Genomic DNA, 6892 nt, shown 5'->3' with positions numbered 1-6892 from the left:
TTTTTAAAGACAAATTCTCTCTCTGACACCGAGGCCGGAGTGCAGTGGCATGATCTTGGTTCATTACAACCTCCTGTGCTCAAGTGATTTTCCTACCTCAGTCTCCCAAGTAGCTGGGATCACAGGCACACAACACTATGCGCAACTAATGTTGTTTATTTTTTGTAGAGATGGGGTCTTGCTATGTTGCCCAGGCTGGTCACAAATTCCAGGGGCCCAAGCTATCCTCCTGCCTCAGCCTCCTAAAGACTAGGTTTACAGGTGTGAGCAACCATGCCCCGCAAGAACATTATCATTTTAGTGCTTACGTTTAGGTCTTTGATTCATCCTGAGTTAATTTTTGTATATGGCATGAGATAGGGGTCCAATGTCTTTTGTAGGTGGATAGCCAGTTGTCCTAGCAGCATTTGTTGGAAAGATTATTATTTCCTCATTGAATTGTTTTGGTACCCTTGTTGGGAAAATATAGAACCATCTTTTAAAATACGTATAGAATCTATAGTAACATCTCTTTTTTCTTAATATTGATAGTTTGTATTTTGTTTCTGGTGAGTTAGATTATCAATTTTATTGATTTTTCTTAAGAAATCACCTTTTGGGTCATTGCTTTTTCTCTGTTGCTTTTTAGTTTTCTATTTCACTGATTTTTGCTTGTTATCATTTTCTCTTCTTTTTCTGTGGATTATACTATCCTTTCTTCTAGATTTGTAAGGTAGCTGACATCGAGACCTTTTATTCTAATACATGTTTACTGCTTTAGAGTTCTCTCTAAATACTGCTTTTACTGCTCCCCAGAGATTTTGATATGCTTCATTAATTCCCTTTGATTTCTTCTTTGACTTAATGGGTCATTTAGAAGCATGTTATTTATTTCCAGGTATTTGATGATTTTTGAGATATGATTTTTATTACTGATTTCTGATTTAATTTCATTGTGGTCACAATTTATATGACTTGAATCTTTTAATGTTCATTTATTGTTATTCTTTCCAAGTAACTGTTTCCAAATTACTAAACTGCTTGAAACTGTTTTTAGAATATTCATCGTTGAAATGGCTGTCCTAAAGTGATTTTTGATAAAGTTAAGTTTTAATCTATCATCTTGCTATATGCTTTCTATTTCTTCTATGTGCTCTTTGTTCCCTTTCTCTTATTCTGCTGTCCTTTGCATTGAGTGTTTTAAACATGTACTTATTTTGTTTCTTAGCTAATTAACTATTACTTTTTCTCTGTTCATCTGCTTTTTAGTGGTGATTTTAAGATTTATAGTATACATCTAATTTATCATAGCATACTTTGAAGTGCTGTTATGCCACTTTACATGTAGCATAAGAATCTTATATTTTATATTGTATGTCCCCTTTCCCACATTTGTGCCATTACATTTTATTCCCATTTATGTTGTAAACCATACAGTATATTGGTGTCTTTTTTGCTAGTCAGTTATTTTAAAAATATGTTTAAAAACTAAGGGGAAAAGTTTTTTTATTTTTATTTTTTTTGAGATGGAGTTTCGTTCTTGTTGTTTAGGCTGGAGTGCAGTGATGCGATCTTGGCTCACTGCAACCTCTGCCTCCTGGGTTCAAGCGATTCTCCTGCCTCAGCCTCCCTAGTAGCTGAGATTATAGGTATGCACCACCATGCCCAGCTAATTTTGTATGTTTAGTAGAGATGGGATTTCTCTGTTGGTCAGGCTGGTCTTGAACTCCTGACCTCAGGTGTTCTGCCTGCCTTAGCCTCCCAAAGTGCTGGGATTATAGGTATGAGCCACTGTGCTGGTCTGGAAAAAGTTTTTTTAATAGTTATCTTCATATTTGTCATATTTACCACTTCTGTTGCTTTATATTCCTTTTGATACATTTAAACTTCTATCTAGTATTTTTTTCCTTCTGCCTAAATAACTTCTTTTAACATTTCCTATAATGCATATCTGTCTGTGATAGGTTCTTTTACTACTTTAAGTTTGAAATAATTTTTATGTTACCTTATTTTTTGAAACACATTGTTTTTGAGTATAGAATTTTTGGTTTACAACTTTTTCCAGTACTGCAAAGATATACCTCACTGTCTTCTGGCTTGTGTTTCTACCGAGAAATCTGCCGTTATTCTTATTTTTCTCTCTGTGCCTATAATGTGTTGTTTTTCTCTGCTTTTAAGATATTCTTTTTATTATTGATTTTTAAGCAATTTCGTTATGTTAGAGATGGAGTCTCACTCTGTTGCCCAGGCTGGAGTGAAGTGGTGCGATCTTGGCTCTCTACAGCCTCTTCCTCCTGTGTTCATGTGATTCTTGTGCCTCAGCTTCCCAAGTAGTTGGGACCACAGGCACATACCACCATGCCCAGCTAATGTTTGTATTTTTAGTAGATGGGGGTTTCACTGTGTTGGCCAGGTTGGTGTCGAACTCCTTACCTCAAATGATTCACTCACCTTGGCCTCACAAAGTGCTGGGATTACAGGTGTCAGCAACCATGCCCAGCCATTGAGCTTTTTCCATCAATGACTTTGTCATTTCCGTTATATTTAGAAAATTTGGGATCATTTCTTCCAATATTTTTTCTGCTTCTCTTTCAGTCTTTTGGGGACTTCAGTTACCCATGTTTTAGGCGTATTGATGGTGTTCTGCATCTCATTCATGGTTTTTTTTCCCACTCTTGTTTCTCTCTGTTAGGTTTCTATTGCTATGGCATCAGATTGATTGACCTTTTCTTTCCAGTGTCTAATCCCAGCATATTTTTTATCCCAAACATCATATTTTTCTAACTTGAAGAATCAATTTGGGTTAAAAAGCCTTCTGTACCTCTACTTAGCATGGTTAATATATCTGTCTGCCTTTTTGAACATGTCAACTATAGTTATAATAACTGATTTAATATTCTTGTCTAGTAACTGTCATGTATAGATCTTTTTCTGCTGATTGCTTTTTCTCATTTTAAGTGGTATTTTCCTGCTTCTTTATACGATTTTTTTTTTGAGACAGGATCTTCCTCTGTCACCCAGGCTGGAGTGCAGGGGCATGACCGTGGCTTATTGCAGCCTCAGCCTCATGGGTTCAAACAAAACTCCTACCTTGGCCTCCCAAGCACCTGAGACTACAAGCACGTGCCACCACATCTGGCTAATTTTTGTAGAAATGGGGTGTTGCCATGTTGCTCAGGTGGGTCTAAAACTCCTGGGCTCAAGTGATTGCCCTCTTTGGCCTCCCAAAGTGTTGGAATTACAGGTGTGAACCACCACAGTTGGCCTGTCTGGTAATTTCTGATTGGATTCCAGGCATTCTCAATTTTACCTTGTTTGGTGCCAGATGGTTTTTTTTTTTTTGATTCCGGTAAATATTCTTGTGCTCTATTCTGGAACACAGTAGAGTTCAGTGGAAATGGCTTTATCTTTTTAGGTGAGACCAGAACAGTCTTTAGTCCAAGCTCATTTTGCATCACTACTGATGCAGTGCTGTATAGAGCATTATACTTCATGTCCCATGAATTATGAAATTTTCTACTCTGGCTAGTAGGCTAACCAATTATTCCTGTATATGAGCCACATGTGGTAGTATGCTCAAGCTGGCTCATCAGAGCTGATTATTAAAATATCAGGAAGTTTGTGAGCTAGTTTAATTCTTAATATAAATTATATAAACATAATTAAATCACTTATATTACAAACAAAGATAGTAAATGCTCAAAACTCATTACCTCATATAATTGTATTATATTACTATTTTTTGTGCACTCATGGTAATTTATATCTATTGTGTCTTTTTTTGTTTGTTTATTTGTTCTTCCTGAGACAGAGTCTCCTTCTGTCGGCCAGGCTGGAATGCAGTGGCATGATAATAGCTCACCGAAACCTCCACCTCCTGGGTGCGAGCGATTCTTGTGTCTCAGCCTCTTGACTGGCTGGGACTACAGGCGTGTACCACCATGTCTGGTTAATTTTTATATTTTTAGTAGAGATGGATTTTCGCCATGTTAGCTAGGCTGGTCTTGAACTCTGGCCTCAAGTGATCCGCCTGCCTTGGCCTCCCAAAGTGCTGGGATTGCAGATGTGAGTTGCTGTGCCCGGCCTCATTGTGTTCTTATGGTAGAAACACTATGCAATGTATAATGTGTTGCCATGTATTTTTTTTAGATTCTCATTCACTGATATATTGGTAGCTTGAAATTGTGGTGGAAGTAGATATACCACAGACATTAGTAACCTTATAAACTGAGAATTACATACCACCTACCCTTCGTTATTATATGTTTTGAGGCATACCCTTGCCTATGGGTATTTTTTCCTGTTTTACTCATCAATACTCAGTGCAAGATTTAAGGAGTCCCCTGCAGATTATCTGAGGTCTTGTTTTTACTGTCTGCAGCTCTCTCTTCTCTGGTACTATGTTCTGGGGGTAGCTGCCTTGGCCTCCCCCAAATTCCTTACTTCACTATCTTAACTCCAGAAAACCATTGAGCTTGCTTGAGATCACCTTCCTTTCTCTGCAGCTTAGAAATTCTCCAGTCAGTAAACTGGGGACAATTGTAGGCTTTACCTCATTTATTTTTTTCTCTTTCATTGATGACTGTCCTGTGTGGTCTGGTTTCTTATGTCTGAAAATAATTTTCATACTTTTTTTGGTCCAGATTTTTAGTTGTTTCGGGTGGGAGCGTAAGTTTCATGCCTGTTACTCTATCTTGGCAAGAAGTATAAGTCTCTTGGAAGAGTTTTAGATAGGAAAGTGACATATCATTCTGTAGATCATGCATTTTTAAAGAATAAGATTTAACTAAAGCAGAGCTGAGTGCAGTGACTCATGCCTGTAATCCCAGCACTTTGAGAGACTGAGGTGGGAGGATCACTTGAGCCTGGGAGTTCAGGACTAGCCTGGGCTACGTGGTGAAACCGTGTCTATACAAAAAAATACAAAAATTAGCTGGGCATAGTGGCATACATCTGTAGCCTCAGCTACTTCGGAGGCTGAGGTGGGAAGATCATTTGAGTCTGGGAGGTCGAAGGCTGCAGTGAGCAGTGATCAAGCCACTACATTCCAGCCTGGGCAACAGAGTGAGATCCTGTTTCAAACAAACAAAAAAGACTTAATGTAGAGAGACTAATTAGAAGGCATTTGGGTTAGTTCAAATGAGAGATAATGAAGGCCTAAGATTATTTATGGGTGATGATCCTACAGAAGTGGGAACAATTTGAGAAATATTTAGGAGGAATAAGCTAGTGTAGGATTTCTAAAAGGGTGTATTACTACTCATTTACATCTGAATCTCCAGGATAATGGTAAGTGAAGATTGTGTGCTCCATTCCAAGTTTATTTACTTTGATTTTTTTTTTCTTTTTTTTGAGACAGAGTCTCGCTCTGTCTCCCAGGCTAGATAGAGTACAGTGGCATGATCTTGGCTCACTACAACCTCCACCTCCCAGGTTCAAGCGATTTTTTTTCTGCCTCAGCCTCCCAAGTAGCTGAGATTACAGGCATGCACCACCACACCTGGCTATTTTTGTGTTTTTAGTAGAGACAGGGTTTCATCATGTTGGCCAGGCTGGTCTCGAATTCCTGACCTCAGGTAATTCACCTGCTTCAGCCTCCCAGTGCTGGGATTGTAGGTGTGAGCCACTGTGCCAGGCCTGTATCTGAATTTTTAAGGATGAGGTTTAAAAATCTGTATTATATTTAATTTTCTTATTATTTTTTTAAGAGACAGGGTCTCACTATTTTGCCCTGATTGGAGTACAGTGGCTATTCATAGGTGCAGTCCCACTACTGATTAGCATGGAAGTTTGTACTGGTTCTGTTTCCAACATGGACCAGTTCTCCCTTCCTTAGGCAACCTGGTCGTCTCCTGCTTCCCAGAGGTCACCATATTGGTGCTGAACTTAATGCAGACACCTGATTGACATAGTGTACTACAACTTAGAACTCCTGGGCTCAAGCAGTTCTCCTCCCTTAGCCTCCCAAGTAGCTGGGACTATAGGTGTGTGTGACTGCACCCAGCTAGAATGCACCTAGATTTAATGCTTATGAACACTAGAATTTTATTTATTTTAATTAAGTAATTAATTTTTTTAGCAACAGGGTCTTACTTGGTTGCCCAGGCTGTAGTGCATTGGTGTGATCATAGCTTACTGTATACAGCCTGTGGCCTTGAACTCCAGGCCTCCTGCTTCCTGAGTAGCTAGGACTACAACAGGTGCATACCACCATGCCCTGCTAATTTTTTTTGTGTGTATTTTTTTTTTCTGTAGGGACAGGGTCTTGCCATGTTATCCAAGCTGGTCTTCAACTCGTGCCCTCAAAGTGATCCTTCTGCTTTGGCCTTTTAAAGAGTTATTACCAGCATGAGCCATTGCTTTCAGCCCAAACACTAAAGTTTTAGAAGAAACTGATGTAGAGTAGTTTTTTCAAAGTATGGTCATCATTGGGAGCCCATATTCAATTAAGCACTTCAGGTCATTCCAGTCATATATTCCAGTCATATATTGGAATGACCTGAAGTGCTTAATTGAAAATGAAAATTTATGCATTTGTGTTGAGGCCTTTTGAATCTGAATTTATGAGGTGATTGGGTTCAAGAATTTCTTAGATTTCTTAGATTTAGCCACTAAAATTTGGGAACCAATAACCTGAAGTACTTCACAGATGTGATCTCTTCTGAACTTCACAATAGCCCTTAGAGGTAGTACGTAGGTATTATGCCTTTCATTTTGTAGATGAAGAAATAAAGCACAGCTAGACAAAGTGACTTGCTTATGGTGAAGTGATTATCAATGACAGAGAATCACACTTCCATCTTCTTCCACCAAATCCTATACTCTTCCTACTGTCTTTCTGTTGATTGTGAAATAAGCTTATCTTGAAAATCTACAGAAGGCATCTAAGACACTGAACATGTGGTTCTGAGCA

The sequence above is a fragment of the Callithrix jacchus genome, chromosome 7, assembly GCF_049354715.1.
Source record: "Callithrix jacchus isolate 240 chromosome 7, calJac240_pri, whole genome shotgun sequence".
Classification (NCBI taxonomy): Eukaryota; Metazoa; Chordata; class Mammalia; order Primates; family Cebidae; genus Callithrix; species Callithrix jacchus.
The sequence above is the reverse complement of the archived record's forward strand: the minus strand, read 5'-3'. Positions refer to the sequence as shown.